At 44.6% G+C, this 23,998-nt stretch overlaps 1 protein-coding gene across 1 annotated transcript in view; it reads left to right on the top strand.

Annotated features, from left to right (window-relative positions):
- Window positions 1-14,976: 14,976 nt before the first annotated feature.
- LOC8032503 (zinc transporter ZIP10) overlaps window positions 14,977-23,998 on the top strand; it is a 45,203-nt gene continuing 36,181 nt past the window's right edge. The window contains exon 1 of the mRNA XM_029993356.3: window positions 14,977-15,179. The gene's annotated coding sequence lies outside the window, so the exon portion shown is untranslated. The remainder of the gene's footprint in view (window positions 15,180-23,998) is intronic.

The following is a 23,998-nucleotide window of genomic DNA, read 5'->3' as shown; positions in this document are numbered from 1 at the left end:
TCCTAAAGTAGAGTAGACTGCAAAGGTGGGAAATCAGGTGCCAAGTTTTTGTAGCAATTCAGAACCTGTAATGCCTATTGAACATAGATTAATAACCCTTTAGGTTCGTGTACTTAGAAATAGAAAAAAGAGTTACGGCGACCAGATTTCAAAAAGATTGTATGGTAGGCTGCATTTAAGGAGTGGTTTTTAAAATGTGTTTAGACGGCGTTAACTGTCGCATGACGTAACGATGTCAAGTTTTATGGCGGGACGTCAGTTTTGGGTGTCAAGTCACTGTCACGGAATACGAGTATAACACTAACCAGACGTCACGTAACGTTACAGCGTTAAGCCATACTTATGTTAGGTCACGTGTCACTTTGACGTCACGGGAAGGGTCAGCGACGTCATGGCGTGAAGTAGTGGCGTTACCTGAGGTCACATCACGTGTCAGTGTTACGCGACACTCTGGGGTAACAAAGCTTGACGTCATGCGACACGGTGGCAGTGTCAGGTCGTGGTGCGACGTATCCCGTGACCTGGTGTTCCGCGACATCATGGTGTTTCGTGGCGCCACGTCACGTTAGTCTTGACGTCACCCGGTGTGGTCATGTGACACCCCGGCGTGAAGTTGTAGTCTCACCTGGCGCAGTGCCACAGAGGAAGTTGAAGAGCAAAAAAAGGAAACATGTAATGTGCGCATGCATAAACATTGGCCTTGGCCACAGATATATCATACGAGATAGACGTGTATGTGTGACAATTCTAAAAGATGTACAATGTTGTTTGAGGTCAGAGCCCTGGCGCGGCTGTATCGAACTAAGGTCTAAATATCATGCCTTTTTTTATACAGTGTGTGAAGTGTGGGGACGGGAGATGACGATTCAACATTTGATACTCTAATGTAATGGGCTTCACCTTGCAGTTGCCGAAGGCGAGAGTGATTTATTAACATTGAGGTTCAAGGACAGTTAGCAAACTTCCTGCGTTGGGCTGGATGAGAAGACGAGAGATGATTCTGGGGCATTTGTAAAGCGAAGGATAAATATTTTTTTTGTTGCACCCGGCTGTGAAGAGGCGCTAACTTCGCACGGATTAACATTTCTAGACTTGAGTATTAAAAATATACGAAGAAACGTTATTGTGTGTATATTGAATCGAGGCTAATCGTTCAAAAAAAAAAAAGTGGGGAGGTGTCTTTGATTTTTATCAATCTATCCATATATATGTCGAAAGAATCGTTTCAATCGGCTTGGTTCCTATGACATAAACATATGAGAGGCGTGATTTTTTTCATATTTTAAAGGAGAGAATATACAATATATTATCGTACTGCTTGTTTAATATAAACGAACAAAAGGGTGAGCTGTTTATATAATTAGTCAAACTGTTTCTGTTCTCACTTTTATGTGACTGAAGTGTTTATGTACAATACACATAATGTTTCATTTGCACCTGCTATGCTCGCCGGTTGTGAATGACCAGGGGAAACCTCAAAGGTTAAACAAATCTTTACCATTTTTATAATCCGTTTCACTTTAGTGCGAGGGAAACCAATGCTTCTTGCGGGAGTATTGCGCTTGGATCATAGCTGCAGTGTACTCGCGTTCGAACACTGCAGGCGCTGTTCAAAACGACAGCCTCACTCTTGTAGTTCTCACGCTCAAAGGGAGACTCCGGACAAATATTTAATAAAAGAAAAGTTACTGGTATCACTTTAGTGGCACGAAATATGTTCACAGACTAAATATTACGTAAATTGAGATCCGCGTACTCCGCTCAAACCGATATTAAAGATGCGAACAGCTGCTCTTTAGCAGGCGGCCAGCGAGAATGCTGTTAGTCAAGCAAAACTGCGCTACGGTATAACTTTGGGGCATTGCTTTTCTGCCATGACTTTCCTTCTTCGAGTAAGCTAGTGGTTACTGATTATAACAGTTTCCCGCGTTTTCCTTTTTTTTAACGTCTTAACGCTTTCCGTGAGCCTTCAGTGGATCCTCTTCTGTATGCTAGTGCGCCTGTGCGTGAACTATGCAATCGAGATGCACTGCTGTGCACTTCGCGATCGCATGGTCACGCCAAATGCTAGCGTCATAATGGCCCCAGAGAGTGGCGTCGTCTTAGCGGATAATTAGGGTTCTACAACGCGCGATATGCAAAAGCGTCCGCAGTAAGCTATTTTGAAACTAAAGCAAGTATGTAGGCGAGCTGGTTCAATACTGCCATGGTGTCCGAGGATCGGGTGGAAAACGGGACCTACAACACAAAGAACCAAACACAACTGACGTTTTCTTAAAAAAAAAAAAACTTCAGTTGGATCTGAAACTTTGTGTTTTCCGTCCCGTTTTTCTCCCGCTCCTGTGTTACCAGGTCAGGAATTTTCCGTATTTAGATCAACCTAGCAATATAGCTAGCGACTCCACGTCGCAATCTCTTGTGTTGTGCATATAAACCCAAGTTCTGGAGCACGCACCTATAAACAGGCGTACAGCGTGTGAGCCTCAAGCCGTTCAATCGTATGCCTGCTAGCAGAATCAACATCCCCACCTTATGTATGCCATTGATTTTCATTTCCGCGAGCACAAAACAGGGATGTAGCAATACATGCTACACGCGTCCGGCGGCACCCATTGGTCGGCAGCCACCGCGTTCTTTTTTTCAATTTTGATGACGGTGGAACTTACTCTTTAGCCGCTAGCTTTCTGAATTCGCTGTAATATTTCTATACATACCCTGTATAGGTATGACATAAAAGGGCTCAAATAAAAGCTGCTTACCTTACTCCTTGAAACTGATAGCTTAGCTAGGTCATCTGAATGTATGTCCGCGTACCTAAGCACCAGCTGACGTTATAGTCGCCGCACAGCTGATGGTCAGTGTTACCGACCCTCTCAAAGATATAGTTTTTTCTTTGCCGTAGTCGCCCAAACCCAAACTTTGAGTCATGATGTTTAAATAATTGTGTGTTGTCTGTACGTTTAGGCAGCCGGACGTTGGTCAACTTCAATGGACGTCTAGTGCCTCAGCTGTAGATGAAAAATGTATAGTGGTGGGCGAATAGTGAAACTGTAACTCTAATTAAGTTCGAATGAAATAGTGGCGAATAATGGCCAAAACGTCGAATATCGGATCGAATGAAAATATGAAAAAAAGTTTATTCGCGATTTTAAGAAAACTGAACGAAAAGAAAGGATCACAGATGAGACGATTCGATGAAAGCTCTTTGTGTTCATTTTCGTGCAGGGCACACGGAACGAAGAGAGGCTAGCACGAATAAAAGCTTTGTTAATGATCAATGACAAACTTAGACTCACAATCACGCAACTCATATATCGTATAAGATACAAGTTTTTCGGAGCAGACATGCTGACCGCATTTTCTATGGACACTCCTCATGCATTTACGAAGCATGATTGTGTCGTGCATTTGTGTGTTTCCAACATATCTATAGACAGTTTTTGTACTGCCAATGTGTCAGGGCAGTTACACAAGGAAGGAACATGCTTCAGAGGATGTCTGCAGTCTATTTCTTGTATGATGTATTATCAGTGGGACTGCGGGTTAAGACATCCTTTACTTATATGTTCATCCCTCCACGTGTGGATACGCAGCGTGCTGGATACATCGATCTCTTTTGTCGCAGGCTGGATCGCGGATCGCGAGCCCGTCTGCGGCACCATGGGCGGCCATTAATTGACTCCATGCAATACACGCAATTATATGGGAGAAACACACAAAAGTACGAATATTGAAGCTCTACGCTGTGGTTGAAGGCGAGTATCTTATAATGTGATGCGATTATTATATCTGATCGTTAGAGATGGAATCGGTATATGTCAAGCGTTCGAACGCCGATGAAAAAAATCTAACGTACCCGAGCACAAACGGCTGAGCGGATAAGCTTGCTCTTGTAGTGGAGTAAACAAAGGAACTTGCCGTCAATAAGACCGTCCTCGGGGAAGCCCAGCAGTTGAGGAATTTCAAAAACGTTCCATGCTGACAGCGACTTTCCGGGAGCGAGCGAATTCCGCGTAGCAGATCCCTGAAGCTCGTCGTCTCCTAAACCCCACTCATAGAAACCACCACCGACTCCGCTGCAACTCTAGGTAACTCTCGTCTCCTACCGCTTTCGGCCTGCGGAGTCACTCTCGAGCTCAAAGCATTTATTTTTAAGAACAGAGAGGGCTGTCAGTTTTAATGTTTGTGCAGAAGTTATTTGACAGGCTTCCTGAAAAGCAGCCAGAAAGTGTAAGTGACGACAACAGCTTAGAAACGGGGGACACGGCACTTTTTCTGTCTTTTTTTTCATTCAGCCCTTTGCATTAACTGGTGTCAAATGATGACTGCTGGTGGTGCCACTCGACCCCAGCAAGACAATCATCGATCCGCGATCCAGCCTATAAGAATAAAGATCAGTTCCTGGATAAATTGACGGATATCGCTGATCCGTTTGAATCGTGCGACGTCTTGCGTCACCTAGGCATCGTCACCCTTGCACCTCGGCATCGCGACGAGCGACACGAGTTAGTGGGAGAGACTGGTTTAACTATAGCTTTATTCGTAGTTCTCTTCTATAATAATTTCTTAATATATGAACGCAACAACTACGAACAGATCTCCTGAATATAACATAAATTTTTGCCATTTTTTGCCAACAGTATCAAAATTTGATGAATCGAATTCGTTGAAAACGCGAATACTAGGAATAATAAAGCTTAATAGAATTATTTAGACAATAATTGCTCGATACGAATTTGAAACTCGAATATTCGCAAACGCTAAAACTTAGTTCAGTACAGCCGCTATCCTGGTGTCTTTAACGTGCACAACGCAATAGTGATGCGTGACCGCACGCCGGTACGATGCTTACTCAGATCGAAACGGGCAGTGGTCGGGATTAAAGCCAGGGTCCATGGATTCGGAAGAACCATGATTTTTATAAAACTTTTACAGAACTACCCTAAAATATTGAGGAAAAATATGCCTTGCGATTCAGAAACACTGGCTGAGCTGAAAACACTCGTAATTCCAAATTTAAAAATATTGGCCGGAGTTGCCCTTTTAAGGGGAAACGCAATATAGAGATGAATGTAACCTAAATGGAAAGTCGCGTGAAAGCACGTCAGCACCAAATTCTTCTCAGTTGTTGTTTGTCACAGCATTTCTCTGACTTGCCGTCGAAATAGGTATTGCAGCATGTCATACTGTTGAGGTAATCAGTAAATAAACGACCCTCCCATCATCATGTACCTCGCGCAACAGTTTGCGAAAACTACGAAGCGCTTACACGTGTGTGCTTTTTCCCCGCTATTAAGGCCATAAGTGAACGTAGGCTCGCTGAGGCTGCACTTTGGGCCGTGTCTGCGCGTCCCCTTTGATTTATAAACCGAGATTCTTCGCTATTGCATCAGCGTTCTTTTTTGCGCTTCGCAAGAAGAAAACGACGGAACGCGACTCTGAAAAAGTATTTCGTCACGTCATTGTGACGGCCTCCTTACGTAGGGTATTAAACCCACAACATTATTCTGTGCTTCTTCTGCGTACCTGTCCTCGAAGAGTTGTCCTGTGCCATTCTTTATCGCAGTGCACGCAGAAAGCCATTCATGGCGATCTGCTGAGACATTTAGGAGAATGATAAGGCACTAAAGATAGTATATTTTTATAAAAGATTCGGTCTGTTGTACAACAGCTTAACCTTCAGGTGTTCACGTCTGGCTATGTGACAAATGATCGAGTGTTTGGTTTCTACATCGAAATGGCCTCTCGACCTCGTCGTTCGCCCAGCTCCGTCCGTTGATCGCAGTGCATGGCTCTCTGGTGCCTTTGCGGGAAAATAGACACAAGGCAATTTTCGAAAACCAGGGAATAAATGGGCTTTTAGCAAGACATTGCGCCCTAAAGACGCAGTCAATCTGCTCATATATAAGGACATGGTGTTCGTTGCAGGCATGACTGCGGACACGCGTCAAGCATAATCATATTTGCTTCGAGCATGCATGTTTATAAAGCATATACTGTAAACGACTTCATTTTTCGCAAAGACCTAATTTTCGCGAATCGCCTGAAATTCGCGAAAAATAGGTCCCGCGAACGATTTCGGAAAAAGGTAAACACATTGGAATCTATATTAAGGTCCCACCGCGTCGCGAAAATTAGAACGCGCGAAATATTCCAAAAGTTCAGCTTTGACCTAAATTTCTAAATATTGAGCCCGCGAAAAATAGGTCCTTTACAGTATATGCTTCGAACATGTTTAAAGAACATTTTCTGTATAGCCCTAATAGCAGGACCGTCTTACAATAAAGAAACGCAGCTGAGACAGTGGCTTTCAAATAAAACTCTCATGCAGATCTTACATATATTTGCCGGTTTAAATTCAACCGCGGTTTGAAATTTTTTTAATTATGTTCGAATTCGGTCATAATTAAAATCATAGATTAAACTAGCCCAAATTTGTATGTTCATCACTCTTCGGATGTTTTGTATTTTTGCTAAGAACTAAGACCGACATGTTCACAACAAGCGTCAATGAAGTAGTGCACGCGTGGATTTCTGACACTCTGGCCTTGAACTTAGGGCCTTTTATTCTTGATAAAGTTTTATCCTCTTCATTTTGCCTGACAACGAACGTAGCGAGCTGTCGTGCTTGTCTCGTGCGACAGGCTTCTAGTGCGACGGGTGCTTGTCGTGTCTTTTTTGTGACGTTTCCGACCCTTCGTTCTTAGACGCAGTTAGGTGTGCATAGGGTTTAGTGCACACCAACTTTCCTGATTCTCGATCTTGTTGCGCTAATTTTCTAAAGTCGAAAGCTTAGGCCTAGCGAAGAGGGAGAGGCTGCAAGTGCGTGAGAATATGCGGAATGTTGCGTACCTAGAGACAAAACAGTTTTATAGCTGCGTGAAACACCCATCCACTTTTGAAGCTAAGCGTTTTGTTTCTTGTTGCATGCCGCGTTATCGTTGTGCGAATTAATAGTAAATACCGAATCGACCGGACAAACCAACTGAAATATTGCTTCAATCGCCCGCTTTTACGCTTGAAATGATTGCAGACAAAGGCCTCCAGCAGACTCTAAGAGCGCCGGAGAGTGCGAAGAGCAATCCGAAGTCGTCGTTACCCGAGTTGCGAAAATCATGCCATCATAAACGAAGGGGCGTGGAGGAAAAGAAAAATAAAACCGCCGTGCCACGACATAACCGGGCCGGTTTGACTCGTTCCTTTTCCTTCAACAAGACCGCACCAGAAATAAGCGCCGCGACAGAAACGAACACGAAGTAAAATACACACACGAACAAATGTCAAAAGACAGAGCCAATACTCGGACGAGAGAGAAAGTTATTAGTCGACTGGTTTTCCTCAATCAAATTACCCGCCCGGGTCACAATAACTGGCTCCCTCTCGCCGAAGTTCCGGCTGATGGTATCCCTCCTTACGCAAGCACCGAGCAATGCGAGAGTGAGAGCGAGGGCGAGAAAGGTAGTTTCGCTTTTCCTTTCGCAGTGCGTCAGACGGTTAGAGCTTTCAGCCAGCCTTGCGGTAAATCCTGCTTTCCAGGTTCAGCCGCTGCTCCGACGTTGAGTTCGTTGGTTGCGGCGTAGGTCGGTAATGCGGCGAAGGAAATCCTGGAAGCGTTTGAGGGATTCAGCGCCCCCGCTTTTGTTTGCCTCTCACCTGTGAAGTACAGGCGTCCGCTCATCCGTGTGTGTGCGTGATGTCTGTGCACCCGCGTCAGCTTCAGCTAGGAACGCCGCCGTCGTGAGCCGAGGTAGTGGCTTGTTTTCAGCTTCTGCGTCCGGTGTGACTTCGCAAAGCTCCCGCTCTTCTCGATAACTAGACTCCTTCCATTCCTTTTTGGTTACGGGACTCTTGTAAAAGGGTAAGCTTCATTTTTTTTAGTTTACAGACTCCTCTTCTGAGGTGTATCGCATTTCCTAGGTTGGCCGAGATTGTTTGTGTAAATGTACTCCTTTTATAAGAACCGTTGTTAGTAGCTACGATAGACCTGGGTGGTGTACTAAAAAGAGGTGTATTTCAGCTGTGTTATTCATGAAGATTGTTAGAGCTCCAAAGTAACGCATAAAAATATGAAGGTTGTATAGACTTACAAAACAGTACGCGTTTACCCACTCCAGGTGTGGGCACTGCGCGCGCGAAGGATCCGGGATAAGTCAAGCGTCTGGGCATGCGCAGAACGCACAGCAGCGCCACCGCAGTGGTGCCATGTCAGAGAGTTGAGTTGGTGTATCAGGGTGTCTGAAATACCCAGGTCGGGTCTAAAATGGGCCACAAAAATTTCCCACCTGCACGTAGTAACCGAACCTTTTCGTCGAAGGTGTATTTACCTGGTCGGTTTTATCACGTAGAATTACAAAGCGTAGTTCCCTTTCTGTACAAAATAGGTCCAACAAACTTGTTAGGGTCAATGGCGGAACAGAACCGAGTGGCTGGGCGCGTTTGATACATGCGGCTACCTCCGTATCCAGACGGCTGACGACCATCGTAGTCAAACAAAAATGAACATAATCTTTTTGTAATGTACTTTTCGTTTCAAAATAAATGCAGACCAAAAAAAATCAAGCTTAAAGTAAACCAAAATAAAAATAAGAAAAACGCGGTTGCATAACGATGGTGGATTTCGGATTTCTTCTGCGGGTCGTCTGCTGTTTTTCGCCGGACGGCTTCACCTTCCAACACTGCTCCCGGCGCCCTCTATCGATACGCGCGCTAGGCGGGGCCCGCGACTCGAGTCGGTCGTCTGCGTCACCGGCCGCCTTGACCCTGGCAGGTTTTTCGGCCCTATGTTCTAGGGAAAGGGAGCTCCGCTTTGTACTTTTACAGGACAAAACCGACTTGTGAAATACACCTCTGCCGAAAAGATTAGCCAGTACGTGCAGGTGCCGCTTTCTACGGCCCGATTTAGATCCAGACTGGTTGTTTATTAGGCTTTACGAACTGTCGTTTTTTATGCAATAAATGCTACGCTGGCGTGTTCTGTGCACGTGAATTATTCGGTTGGGGGACGTAATATAGGGGCCTAATCGTCACGATAAATCATCAAGTAAAATTTGTTCATTCAGTGTTTAATATGTGAATATAAACATATGGTTCCAACTAGGAACTTGTTGATCGTCATCACAAACCCCTAGATTAGTATATTTTAGAAAGAATTTGAGCGTGGGAGAATCGCGGTGCTGCGCTAAACAGCAGTCGGACAAGAAGCGTAATGCTGGCGCTGGAAAAAAAGCGATATTGCGGTCTTTCCCTTCCATATCATCCGCTATTTTGTACCGCCAGCATTGTGCAGGTTGCACGAGTGACAATAGAATTTAATACAATGAACTTTATTTTTCCAGAAGTACTGAAGGGGTCCCCAGACAAAAAGCTGCTAAAAGCAGCTTGGCTGGGTGTGGGTCCCCTTTATACGTGGCAACAGCTACGACAACAAACATATAAAACACTTTACCAGGGTGAAAAGAAAAATAAAACAAGGTCACATAACATTGGAGTAGCAGAAGAACAAAATTAGCTATGAATAGTTAAAACAGTAGGTACGTAAGCCTTTTTTGCCAATTGAGTAGATGTTTATGTTGTTCGTGAAACATTTATTTAACACGTACGGTACTTTGTAATGCAATGATTGGAGGTTGTAATTTGTGCGGCACCGAGGAAGGAGCCAAGTGTCGACACGGCGTGTGTTTAGATTGCTTTCACGTTTCTCAAGTTCAGAAATAAAATACAAAAAAAAATTTATGAGTGTTGGCAATGAGAAACGAAGGGTACAGAGTAAACGATAATTATATACGCGTTCTACGGGAAGTATTTCATATCTAGAAAATAATGGTTCTGTATGGTCTGTATATGAGACACCCGCAATACAACGTAAAACTTTTTTTTGCAATAATAGTATATTTTGAAGGTTTGTCTTAGTTGTCGTAGCCCATACAAGATTACAGTAATTTAAATTGGACTCAAATAGTGCGTAGTAAAGTTATAACTTAACACTGATTGGTAGAACATGACGCCAACAATGCCAACAACTCTGGATAGTCAACAACGTTTGAGAACGACCCCGCTTCCTAAGCTCTGTTTTTCTCACCTTTTCCTGCTCAGTGGTTCCGATGAGGCTCAGCGATTTTCAAACTGGAAGCATATGTTTATTTTCACTTATAAAAAGGTAGGCAATTTTAGTCAAACAATCAACTTATCTGAACGATTAGACCTCTATAATTTGTCCTCCTGTTTGTATATCTCACCTGCACAACCGCAGTAGTGTAGCTTTAAGAGCTTTCCAAACGAATATGTAAAGCCTAAAAATAACACCCCTTGTCGAATGTTTTGTACAGATTCCGTTATAGGGTTGATTTTGTAATTCTTTTTAACTGTTTAATATATTTATTTTTTAAATTTAGCCTTAATCGAAGACGTCTGGAAAGCTTTTGATGGCATAAAATAATTTTATTGATTATGAAGTAATCAATGAAGCAATGTATGTATTTTAATATTGATAGGCAGGAATGCGAGGAACGGGGAATTCGGATTCCACTAGTGCTTACTTATATAATCATTGGCCTGATAAAAATCTTGGAAAGGTTATCATATCACGAACAGTTACACTTGTACTTTTTTCTATCTTTCAGTAGTAGAAGTTCGCATATATCTGCTAAATATTTTTTTTTTCGGAAAGAAATTGTTTTCTTCTGCATATTCCACGTTGTAATTTTGACGTCACACCAAAGGCGTTTCGCTCAAAAGCAGTAGAGGAGCGAATGCTGCAATTACTAAAATCCTTGCCTTAAAACGCGCTTTGAGCGCACTAGCTGGAACGGCTGCACGAACAATGAGCGCGCCGTTCAAAAATTTGTTGTAGAGGTGAAAGATTTATAGCCTCTTCCCATGGCAAATAGCGAGTTCTCGGCGAGCGCTGGTCGAGCGGATTCTTGTTCCCTTCGCGAGATGTGATCAATGTCTCCATGTGCCGCTTGTAGATCTCGAGTCGGTGGGGCGCTCGCGAGCGGCTCCAACCGATTCGTGGGAAAGTCGCGTAGCGCGTCGAGCGGTCCGGAGTAGTTCAAACAGGACACTACAAAACGCACGACTCCGACAAACCGTGAAAATTGAAGCGGGCGCGTCCGGTTCAATTTTCACGATTTGTCGGAGTCGTGCGTTTTGTAGTGTCCTGTTTGGACACCCCCTTAGTCTTTTTCGGAGGAGAACGATCTGTAGTCACCAGCAACATTTCCGTTTCGTTATCAACGTTGATTCGCTTTTAAATCAAAATTTCGTTTTTGATCATATTATACGTTATTTATTTACTTTTTAATTGGTTGAAACCTGGCATACCGTTTGGTGGTGCAGGTAGAGAGACACATTTTATTTGTACTCTTTTTAGCTCTCACTTAGAAAATCATCGAAATTCGTTATCAACGTTCCCGTGATGGAGTGAAGGATTTTCGCGGCTTTTTTGTTTCGATTGCTGGGTGGTCTCTCTTGCCGTGCTTGCTTTCATTCCTTTCGTCAGGACCGGCTCGACCGAGCATTCCGAGCTTCCGTCCTATTCCGCGTCGATGACATCGTTGCAGTTACCATTAGGGGTTCTAATAAAACGCAGCGACAGCGGAAGCAGCGACAGTGACGAAAATAACGAAGATACCAGCTTAGCTCCAGCTCGAGTGACGACGAGGCAGCCGTTCTCAGTAAACTGTTTGCCGAGCCGTTCACATTGCCAGCGAAGAGGCCCAATATATCGCGTTACGTAGAAGACGTTGTGCGCGCCTATTCGGATGAAGAGCTGTATGTCGTTTGTTTGCTGAGTGGTCTTTCTAATGTAATTGGAATAATTGAAGTAAAATGCGCCAAATACTCCGCGGACGGCAGTCGCCTTCGGAGATGACTATCTCTTCACAGCGTACGCGTTGGGCATTGCTTAATTGCATACTACGGCTCGTGCAAGTACTTCCAGTTGTCTTCATCGGCTTTATATAACTGTAAGGAAAAATAAATTGTCTTAACGTCGGGTCGCCGTTAATCAAGTAGTAAACAATCTAGGGTGCTTCCGATTCGAAGTTTATGTTTTTAGCAAGATGGCGATGGGAACCCAAACTGTTAAAAAGGGAGAGCAGAGGCTCTGAAAGCGGTGGCGCTGGGAGCGTTACGCTCGATTTGCTTCGCAGCGCGTGCCACTGGAGTGCATCAAGTGACCGATCGCTTACGGAGGCCGACCGTTCGACTACCGCTTGCGCGGAACTCTCGGCATTTGGCAGGGGAAGCGGCTATTAGAGCGGTCTTCGGAACGCCGCTGGTAACGTTTTTTTTTTTTTTTGTTTTTTTTTTAATCTTTATTTATTAAACGAATTGCGTGGCGATTGCACCCGTAAATTTTCACGTTCACAATATGAATAGATTGCACTTGTTACTGGTTGCGTATTACACTCTAAAATATCCTGAACAAACTTTACCGCATGTAATAAATTAATGAATGCTTTATTTTCTTCCTACAAGAAGGGTGGCAGCTAGGGCAAAAAGCTGATACAAGAGCAACTTGAATGGGCCCTAGCTATAAAGTGGCAGCTGTAAACGTTCAGCAGCTGTTCACTATGCTGTGATTTTACCAAGAACATCTTTGCGTATATAACTCATCTAGCTTGCATTCACATGAGTAACCATTGAACAGTTTTGTCACTTTTAATTGAATAAAGAGAACACGTATTCAGCACCTGATAATAGAAACACAACAGAAACAACTGCTTCTGAACATGAACGAAATGACGTACAATGAACGGCTATGCACTGTGCTGAACGCTGTATCTTGAGACGTGCATAGAGAACTAACCGCTTGGTGTGCTGTTCCCGAATTAATACGACTTATAACATGAGGTTTACAACCAACCAACTTGCGCCAATTAGTACTCGACATTAAAAGAGAGAGAGAGAGAGTGCGTGTGTTTGTTTGTGTATGTGTGTGTGTGTGTGTTAGTGGGTGGAGGGGTGGGGCTGCTTTCTGGTAGCGCGCCAGGGGCCGTATTATCACATCGCCTCGCGGGCCGGATCCCGCGGGCCGCTTGTTGCCGACCTTCGTTATTGGAATTAGCAGCGCCAAGTGAATCGTGAAGTGGAAGGTGTTAGCATGACAAGCCACGCCTTCCGTCTCTTAAGCTTTCGGTGTCTAAAAAGCAAATTGTTTTCTAGGTTTCGTTTGTAGCGTGATTTTCCGTACAAAGCTACGTTTGTAGCTTTCGTAGCGTGCTTTTTGTGATTTAACGGGATTGTAAGCCGCACGCCTGCTCCAATGCTTCGACGCTGCAAGATTTTCTGCAAATAAAAATAAAATAAAATAGCGAGGCTAAATTGTACCTGCCGAGCTTCTGAGAATCTCGAGTCACCTTACAGCGTAAGGAACGCAGGGCATGGTCAGTTCTTAGCATATCCTTTTTGTTTCGCAGCCAATACCGGAACCAGTCGCTAAGGACGCGAAATTACGAATCATACAGCCGGCATCGTATCCAATAACGCCCTGCGTTTATGAAGTTATCGCTGACTATAGTGTGAATTGACAGCCATTTCAATATGAGCACGTTGCAAACTACATAATTCGCATAAGATGTGAATGTTAAAAAGTTGTGTTCCATGGCACACCGCCTACACACAATACATAGTATTTTTTTCAAAGGCATGACATCATTTTGCATAAGTGTTGTCGAAAAAAAAGAAAAACTCGCTTTTTATATTTGATCTTTTTTCGATTTGTTTCTGTTGCAAAGTGCCTTACCTACTCGGAGGACTCCCGGAATGTCTAGCAGAAGTTGCTGGAAAGGCGTTCTTCGCTATGACCTTCCATTTATCGACTTTCATTAAACAAGATTAGACTTCGAACACGTTGTATGGCGCTTGACGCAAGACGACGTTGAACGCCCTCCCCTCCATACGACGGCGTGCATTGAATCTAAGTGCTTTATTTTTAAATTAATATTCAAACGCACGCGCGGAGCTTCCCTCTGTTCGCGGTCACTGCTCCGCCCTGCCAATGGCGTGCTCTCAATCCCATCAAGCAGAACACGAAGGGTGCAGCGATTCTCGTCTCCGTCGACACTGACCTATAAGATGGAGACTTCCTTTGTTCGGCATCGCGGTCCGTTGGTTTCTTCTTTGTGTTTTACCATTTAAGGATGTCAGGCTGAAGAGTGATTAGCGATTCAATGCGATCCAACGTTCGGCTGGACGGGTGATCGTAAGCTTGATTCCGACTGTGCTGTGGCACTTCCGCTCCCTTTCCCTCTTTCGTTTTTTATAAAGATTTTTTTTATTTTTTTTATAAGGAGCCTGCATGAGCCCTCAGATTTGCAGCCGATATTTTTCTAGGTGGCTTAGCGTCAACTAAGATAAGTCCACAAAGAAGCCAAGTCTCTAAGCATGACGTCGGCTACTACTCTGAGGCTTGAAAAGGATTCCTTTTCTAAGTTCTTTCTGCCATCTACCCTAGTATCTCATTGTTGAATCCAGTACAAACTTCAGGCCATTGGAGTGTGAAGCTGCGGTGCCAGGGTACTAGGTGACATAGCTTAAGAAACATACAAACAAAAGAAACGCACGTCAGATATTGTTTTACACTTGACGAAACAGGAACAATATTAATTGCGCGAAAATACATTAAAAATTTCATACTTTAACCCGAGACAAGGATGACATACAGGCCATAAAAACGGTGTCTCAATACACTTTTCGCAAAACCCCAGGAGGCCGCGCGCGAAGGAATTATGGAACGCCTTGTATGATCCTCCTTACTCTGGCTGTCTGGCATCGTGCACCACGTGATACTCAAGAGAGAGAAAGAGAGCGAGCGAGAAAGAACGAGAGAGAGTAGTGCAGTTGCTAGCCTGCAGCGTCTTTCCTTCGTCGCCCCCAGTGTCGCCTTCATTGCGTGCTATAAACCGTTCCATCGCTTATCACCCGGGCAAAAAATGCTGAGTTTGACTGAGCTGGGGCGCGTGCGCAGCGTCTGATATGCCGCACGACAGAGCAACAGCGCATGCTCAGAATGCCTTCCACAGCCCAGCAGACATAGATGCAGCGCTCAGAAGGCTATTTTTTTTTCAAAAGTCTATAGCCGGTTTTATACAGGGCGTTCCCATCAATCGTTTGACGACGACGCGGAGGGTGCTACATGTTTTTGCAGCGGGTCTCCCAAGAAGGCGTGTTCGTACGTACGTCATTTTATTTTTACATTGTCTCGGGTCAAAGTACAGAAGTCGGTCACCAGCTTGCATTCGTTTTTACTCTTTCAAAATTAGAAATGCCACGAGATTTTAACGCACGAATGAAAAGCATGGCATTAATCTTTTAGGTAATTCATTCATCTACCTATTGATTATACTAATTCGCCTTTTTCGCAGTGATAGAAAGATCCGTAGAACCACTCTAATAGCTCCGACAATATCCAAAAAAGGGTCACTCTTGATTGCTTTGTGGAACTCATGAAGAATAGAAATATTACATTTGGGTATGCACCTGCTTTTGTGCGTGTGCCTGTGCGTGTATATGTGCTAGCCTGGTCATTACAGCGGTCATTCAGTTATTGCTGAAGGGCATGCTTGGCGTGTGTTTTCGGGTGCCGGTTATACAATATGTTTAAGATTGCATTTATATTATTGAGAAAATTTCAAGCTTTGGTGTTCTTCTTGCAAAAATATTATTAGATGCTCTAATAGTACAAATAATTGTATAATTTTGCATATTTTTTTCGCAATTATAATTATATTATTTGAAATTGATTTTTTTTAAATGCATATTTTGTTACAATTTAATAAAAAAAAATGAAAATCAAGAAATTAGTGAATCCAAAGCTTGCGATTCAAGCCTCAAAATAAAACGCGTACCTGACACAGGAGCCCATTTTACTTTAAAAAAAAACAAAAAAACTAAATATTTCAGTTGTAGGTCATAATAGCGTTGTTTGATACTCTAGGGAGATGTAGAGCGAAATCGTTTTTGATCATGCGAATGCCAGCGAACCGGTGTTCCCAGATATGCACTCCAGAATAAAACAACGACGGAAACCGAGTCAGCGACAGCTGCCAGCGTTTGTACTCTAGATCCTGCAGCGTCCGCGGTGTGTTCCTTCCTTCGGCGAAGCGCTTGCTGTATTGAGCCATGGTTAAAAGCGCTAAAAAAATACGTACTGTCGTGAGCAAAAGTCTGGATAACACGGGAGCGCCGACCGAATTGCATCGCCGCGCTCCCTGACGGCGTGGCGCCTGGTGCCGAGACCCGCGCAATGCGCACGCGCGTCCTTTCTTATCTGCGTGCCCACTCGTTCGCTCGCTTCAACGCGATGCGCTTCTGTGCGATTAAATGGGCGCTAGGTGCCGCCCCAGGAACCAAGATTCCGAAAGCCTCGCTCACCGCTCTGGACGAGCTCGGGTGCTCCGCGGCACGCGCCGTTCGCGCATATCTTTCCCGCGACTCGGCGGCGCGTTAAAAACTGTCCGTTGATGCAGCCGCAATGAATTGTAGAACTTGTATTCGCGTACTCGAGGCAGCCTTGGGCTTCCTTTCGAGTTATCATGCACGCGTGGTAAAGTGGTGAATGACGAGCAAAAAGAAAACGCCAAATAAGAACGAAATCTTTATTGAACCCCCCTGCCAAGAAAACACAAGAAACAAAACGGTAGGAAAAAGAGGCGCTGGTTGAGTTTGGGTGGCTTGTAATCTTTATATTGTTGATAGCGTCAGAAACAATCGAAAAAGCATCACTTTCCTGCAAAATGTTGCAATTCTGTTGTGTAATCGCAAAGCAGAAATGGAAATATTTCCCCCTCTGCAGCCGTGCGCGGCGGCCACGGGAAACGCGCCGTGGCGGCGACGCCGGGATCGCTGCAGCTCAACGCCTCACGAAAAGCAGTAGCGAGAGAAAGAGTAAACATCCTTGGGGGAGAGCGCACGGAAACCGGTGCATCCTTACGTCGGCGTCACTGATCACGTCACTGAGCATGTTATTTAGAGAGTTGAGGGGTGCCGGAAACTTGAATCCTTGCTATTATTTAAAATTATAATTTGGGGCACACAGACTAAATATCTTTTCTGTTCTTTACTTTAGAAGTGTTGGAGAACAACTCCTATAATTATTTGGCCATTCTCCGGAAATCGTTGCATAGCCGCTTTATTTTATGGCTTCCGGTACAAGTCATCACAGCTGATGTCAAACAGAACATTATAAGGTCACTTCGCGAACAACTATGCTGAGAATTTGTGGCCAGTACCATGTATTTTTTTCTCGTTGTTTTATTGACTTCTCGACCCTTTACAACGCGTGCATAATAAATTGAGCAGCAGCTGTTTGCATTGTAGCCGGGGCAAATTTAGGATGAGAAGCTTAAAAATAACGAATGGAGGGAAGCGACAGTTTTTAACACGTCGCCGAGTCGCGGGAAAGATATCCGCGAACGGCGCGTGGCGCGGAGAGAGAGAGAGAGAGAGAAAAACTTTATTTAAGAAGTGAGGTCGTTGCTTCGTTCTTGGGCGGTGCCCTTAGTCCAGGGCTCCGTTGGCTTCTGCTATACGCTTGGCCCGTTCAACCGCGAGTCTCTCGGAATCTTGGTTCCCGGGGCGGCACCTAGCGCCCATTTAATCACTCAGGAGCGCATCGCGTTGAAGCGAGCGAACGAGTGGGCCAGCAGATAAGAAAGGACGCGCGTGCGCATTGCGCGGGTCTCGGCACCAGGCGCCGCGCCGTCAGGGAGCGCGGCGATGCAATTCGGTCGGCGCTCCCGTGTTATCCAGACTTTTGCTCACGACAGTACACAAGATAGAAGACAAACACGGGCGCTACTCACAACTATATTGGGAAAAGAAGATGGAAGTACATATGTATATATATCTGATACACTTATCGTCACCCAGGCTACTCATGCGCGAGATACAAGAGCATAAACCCGTTTACACGTATTTATCGAAAAAAAAAACAAACAACAACGAATCTCAACATTTTACAATGATATTGACTTGTCGCTGACGCACTGGGGTCCCCTCTTGATAAGATAAGCCTCTTGCAGTTCGCGTGCTTTTTGAATTCTCGCTTCTACCGAGAATTTCGTTGTCACCGAAGCGTGGCTCGCATTTGCAGGCCCTACAGTGCGCGGGCAAATGTGCCCCGTCATTTCTCTTTATATTTTGCGGATTTTTTACCACCTTAGAATGCGCAGAGTCATATGGCAGGAGCGTTTTTTGGGATCGTGGGGAATACATCCAACACACGTGTCCCTCCTGCAACTTCAAGCTCAAGTCTAAAAACTGTAGGTGATCCTGGTTAGGGAGTTCACGTGTAAAATGTTAGGCCCTTACAATGTCGTCTAAAAGCATCTAAAACTGAGACCACCCCATGTTGCTACATCAAAGAAGTTTGATTTCTAAAAACAATCAAAAAGTCGTCTACGTATCTAAAACCTTTAAAAACATTAAAATCATTGAGTACTTACTCAAGCGTCTGATCTATTGTTGCTAAAAATGACTGTTTAAGAGAGCACGCGCAAAATTTAAAGACCAATGACGGGGCACATTTGCCCGCTCACTGAAGGGCCTGCGAATGCGAGCCACGATTCGGTGATACCAACATTCTCGGTAGAAGCAGAATACCAAGGGCATGCGAACTGCAAGAGGCATATTTTATCAGGAAGAGGGGACCCAAGGGCGTCAGCGACACGCCAATAGCATTGTATAATGCTGAGATTCGTTTTTTCGATAAATACATAGGGGGATGGGGGGGGGGGGGGGGGGGGGTAAACGTGTTTATGCTCTTGTATCTCGCGCATGAGTAGCCTGGGTGACGATAAGTGTATCAGATTTATATATATATATCTACTTCCATCTTCCTTTCCCAATACAGTTGTGAGTGGCGCCCGTGTTTGTCTTCTATGTTGTGTGCGTCTTTTTTTTTAGCGCTTTTAACCATGGTACAATACAGTCACCACCAACTAGCCCAACAACAAGTTCTTTTGAAGTGCTTGCTGGCGGTGAAAAATCTCGAGTTGTAACTGCACATCTGCTGGGCTGTGCTCGCTATGAACATGCCTCAAAGAGGATTTATATTGTATTCCTCAAAAAGCTGAAGGAATGCCGCAGTAACTGTCCTCCTCATATTGGTAGTAAAGCATTCCTCTCTGTTGCAGTATTTACCTTGAAAACATAAAAGTCTGTTATATATCTTTTTTGCTTGTTTATTTAAGGCAATGCCTTCGATTGGAAAGAGATTGATTTCATGGGCACCTGGTTTGCTTTTACATCTTCGTGTTAAAATTGAAATGGTAGACATCCGTACATTGAGCTTTTAGTTTAAAGCTTACTAATTTATACCTCGCGATTTGTCAAGATGTTCATTCTTTCGACACAAGGAATAACATTTTGTAGCGAATTACGGGGCAATTGTGTTGCACATGAACCGTGTGACATATATGCAATGACAATATTTTGGTGATCCTCGCTCAACACAATTGCTCAGGAATTTGCTGTGCTTTTTCAGTCCGATTCCTCTGGGAATAGCGTCTACGCTGTCCGTGCTCTTCATCATTTCGTTTCGCGACTGGCTTAACGCGTGGCATATACACTCGATAAAAATTTCTGACATGGAGATACCGGCGCTAACTCAGGTTTTAAACCCCTGGCTCTCTGTCTTTATAGCCGCCGATGTTTCTCCGACGACACCCAACCACAGTCTGGCGGGCGAGCGGTGGCGCGTGAGTTATTGCGCAATTACCAGCCAATCAGCGTGGAGAGAGCATGACAACGTGCGCGACGTCAAACCTGAATCAGCGTCGAGCTAAGGGTGTGACGTCATCACCTGGCTCCGCCAATAAGCATCGAGCTAATCGGAACACCCCCCCCCCCCCCTTTTCCTCCTTGACGAAGAAATGCACGCTTCTCGTGAATATTCACGCTGACGCCTTCTACTTACCACAAACAATTGTCTCTTACATTATGGGAAAGAACTGAGAGTTCACGAAAGTGCCCACTAAGACCACTTTCGTTCTTTGCTGATTTGATTGCGACTAGCTTTGAATCCAAAATATTCTTATATACCCTGTTGTTTAGGCCATTGGTGTTAATGAAAACTTAATAACATATTTGTCCAGGTGAAATCAAAATAAGATTGAGGGCCGGCAGTACCACGCAATAGACCGATCTCACCAGCCAGTTCGACTACGCCACCGCTGCCGCAATGCATCCAGGGAACTTTAGTCTTTTTGCACGTGCGATAACCTCGCTGGAGCTCTTCACGTGTAGAGCACGAGAAGGCACGAGCCCTCGCGTGCGCGGCCGTCTGCCTCCTGTGAACTAAAGTTATGGCGACTTTACGCATGCGCCCAACGCTTAGTGAGATCAGTCTATTGAAAAAGAGAGATGTGAAGACTACAGAAATGGTAATCTCCGCTCAGCCAGTTCTGGTGAAGTGTTTGCACTTTGTGGCAGTTGAAATCACAAAACCATTTGGTGATCACTCACGCATATTTTATTATAACTCCTTTATAGGTGTACAAACAAACGACAAGAATAGCGACCGATATAAAATTGTATTATCATAACTTTAACACTAATGAAATTGCATCAAGCAAGAGCCGACATATTCACATAGTAGTTAACATAGAGTAAGATAACAACAGCATCACTCCTGCTACACACACAAATATAGGTCGAAGCTCTTATTCGATAAACGTGTTCTGAACAGTAGAGAGGGTCCAGAATGTTTCCTACCTACTTAAGAATTACAGGAGGACGCTTAATCTTCGCCTTTAAGGGTGGAACACGATAGCTAAACATATAGATTCCTGCCCGTCCCCAACCTGTGCAAGTCTGTCCGCGTGGCCTTGTCAGTAGCGTGTCTGTGTCGCAACCGAAGGGCCGCGGGTTGGAATCCCGCCTAAATTTTTTTTTTTCCCTTTAAGTGAAAGTAATTACTTTACAAAGTGAAATCATTCGAGATATGGCGCGACCTTTAATTCGCCTTACATCTCATGTTTTAATCACTCTCATTTTACGCGTTCCGTCACACTTCACGTGAGCATTGTGAGTCGTTCAAAAATCCCGCGCAAGGTCATGTGGCTGTACTTTTAGAAAAAAGGGACAGTATAGCCCTCCCTAAAGGGAGGAACGCTTTTGACGCTAATGTTCTTTCAGAAAGGGAGAAACTTTTGTCCCTAAAGCAGGGGAGCAAAATTTCCTCCGTCGCCTGCATCTCATTATATGGCGGCCACGAATCGAGAGAATCGAGCTCAATAAGGCTTAGCGAGAACACTAACTCTATTGTACGGAGCGAGAGGAGCACCAAATAAAAACGTAGCACGAGCTTTCCGCGAACTGTATTTATTTCCGAAGCCGGCTTCCCCCTGCAGGTAAAGAAATTTACGTTTCGAAAGCATGCAGCCGCTCAGTCTTCTCGTCGTCAGCACTGCGATGTTAAACGGAGACAACCGGCACCCAGTTTGCGCACTCTATGTCTTACCTTTGCTATTCCTTGAGCCACAATTCCTTCGTCAACCGCACATCACGGAGGAGTGGTAAACCACTCGCCCGCAACACCAAAAGCCGCTCTCGAAAAAAGCAAATCCGAAACAGCATCTTGGCTCATTTCAGCACGGTAACAAGAAATTATGGCGTAGCCGCGTAGTGTAAAAGGAGCTTAAATCGCTTGCCCCCAGATGGCAGGGTCAAGCAGAGTAATCGCAAGTAGCTAGGCTAGGTAGTGCTAGGTACCGCCCAATTCATATTCTACAAAAAATATTTTTATTTTCTCACGCCACCATTGCGCTTCGAGATCTTCGGGAACCTCTATTATACGCATATGTAGACGTAGTAAACATACTACATGCATCAGCTGAACATATATTGAGCGCATGCACATGCGTCGCACGTAGAAACATGAATACAACCGCACACTAACGCGATCACTACTCCCGAGCTCTGCGTTTCCGCCTTTTATACTGGTCGTTTTGAACGTACGGATTTTTTTCGGTGACTGCCTAAGCAATAAAAATTGTTCCCAGCATGTTTCTATTTTTTTCAGCAATGTCATACAACTGAGAGTATGTTTAATGGCTCATGGGATGAATTTCTTATTAAAAAGAAAACGCTCGATTGCCGTAATTATTTGAAAGCCAATAAATCGAGCCGCTCCAGTTCGGTTCCAAGCCAAGAGTTTGTTTTCCCGCATGGACCTTTGTAGCCAGCATTTTTATTGTAGTGTTGTTTTTCTATTTGTGTTGTTCGCGCACGGCTGCAATTGCCGTCTTGAATTAATCTCTGTAGAGCGGATATTCACTCAGCTGGAGGGATGCTTTTTGATCAACTTGAATGTAGTCAAAGCCGCGACTTGCGGCAGGTGTTAAGTGTACACAGCTACGCCGTGGCGAGCTCGAAACCTTCAGGTGCTCATCCCAGCGCGCCACTTGGAGGGCAGTTTCTCGAGGAACCGTATAGTATATTTATAGAGCCAAATAAAGGATAGCTTTTTTTTTTTATTTTGCCTGTTTTTTCAATGTTAAAATTTCGCTGTAAATATACGTACTTTCCGTCATAATTTTCTGTTGTTCAGTGCTTTCACCAGAGTACAATCGCTCTCGGGAAGGAAACAACCGACTGTCACATTGGCCACTGTACGATAAGAGCTTAAGTTCATTCCAGCGTTCCAACAAGACTATACCCTCACGTCGATCGATTGCACCTAATTCCTCAAGTGGTCTTAAACGCTTTAATGTAAAGCGGAATGACAACCTGCGATACCCCGCCCCTCCAATCACGGCCCGACCAGCGGCATCAATGCCCGACAGCTCACGTCATTTCATCTTGTTACACCACTGATACGCGAACACACGGTCACATCGACGATAATTCCAGTCTTCTGTTCACTAGGCACAACACTGCCATCACAATGTTGCTGCTATGCTGCTGACATGCAGAAATACAGAACCACGTTGATGGCCGGTTGGCACTTGGCACGGGAAAACGAAACCGAATTTAGCACGGAAGGCACCCAGGCAGCCGGCAGCAAAACCTGCCTGCCTTGGAAGCAGTTCCTGCGATTTCCATAAAGTCTAAAACGCCGACACAGTTCCGCGTGGTTCCAATACTGTAGTTCCGCGTGGGTCCCGGAAACCAGAGACGGCAATCTTACCCAGTGTATGTAGCGCTGCTGGTACTGCTCCGGAACTTCGCTGTTTCTGGCGGCTTCGTTTGCTCGTTTGATAAAATTAGTGATGAAAACGTCAATGCATCCAAAATGCTCTGCACGTTTAGACAAGAAAACAAAATTGCAGGCGGCCTTCGCTGCCGCTGAAGCTCAATCAACTTAACATTGATTTATTAAACAACGTGCGCGACCTGCTCGAAAAACGAGACCGAAAGATGAGTCGGGAGGGCGAAAGCTTTCTCCCGTCTGCCTGGAGAAGGAGAAAAACCGTTTCGTTCCTCCCCTTTCCTCGCGCCCGCTTGGGGGCGCGTTAGTAGAAGGGAGGAAGACGCGCCGTTGCTACTTTTTCCCTCCATTTTTTTCTTAGAGTGTGTGACGTCATGACCTTATCGACCAATCAGGATTTTTTCGTCCCGCCGACGCCGTCGCCGGTTTTTCCGCGACACGAGCTGCTTAACGCTAACGCGTTAAAAAGTTGCTAATGATGGCTATGTCTAATGAGAGCTAATGCTAATAATAAATGGCGATGACAGAATGATAGCGAATGACGGTCCAAAAGTAGGTTTAGACTTAACAAAGCATTCTGCGCTGTGGATCTGAGCATGGTGAAACGTTATGTTGAGTTCCACAACGTAGATTATTTCTTTCAGCCTAGACATACTCCAGAAATTGTCATTCGCGGAGCTCCTTCCCTGGATTGCAGTAAGTGGTCTACAAGAAACTAGACGTTACAGATTTCTCACAATATAAGCAGTCTTGGGTAAGTTACTTTTAAAAAGTAATTCGTTACAGTTACAGTTACTTTCAGTAAAAAGGTAGCGAAGTTACCGTTACAAAAAAGTAACCCGT

The sequence above is a fragment of the Ixodes scapularis genome, unplaced genomic scaffold (genome assembly GCF_016920785.2).
Source record: "Ixodes scapularis isolate PalLabHiFi unplaced genomic scaffold, ASM1692078v2 PGA_scaffold0__279_contigs__length_252992795, whole genome shotgun sequence".
Lineage (NCBI taxonomy): Eukaryota > Metazoa > Arthropoda > Arachnida > Ixodida > Ixodidae > Ixodes > Ixodes scapularis.
The sequence above is the reverse complement of the archived record's forward strand: the minus strand, read 5'-3'. Positions and strand labels throughout refer to the sequence as shown.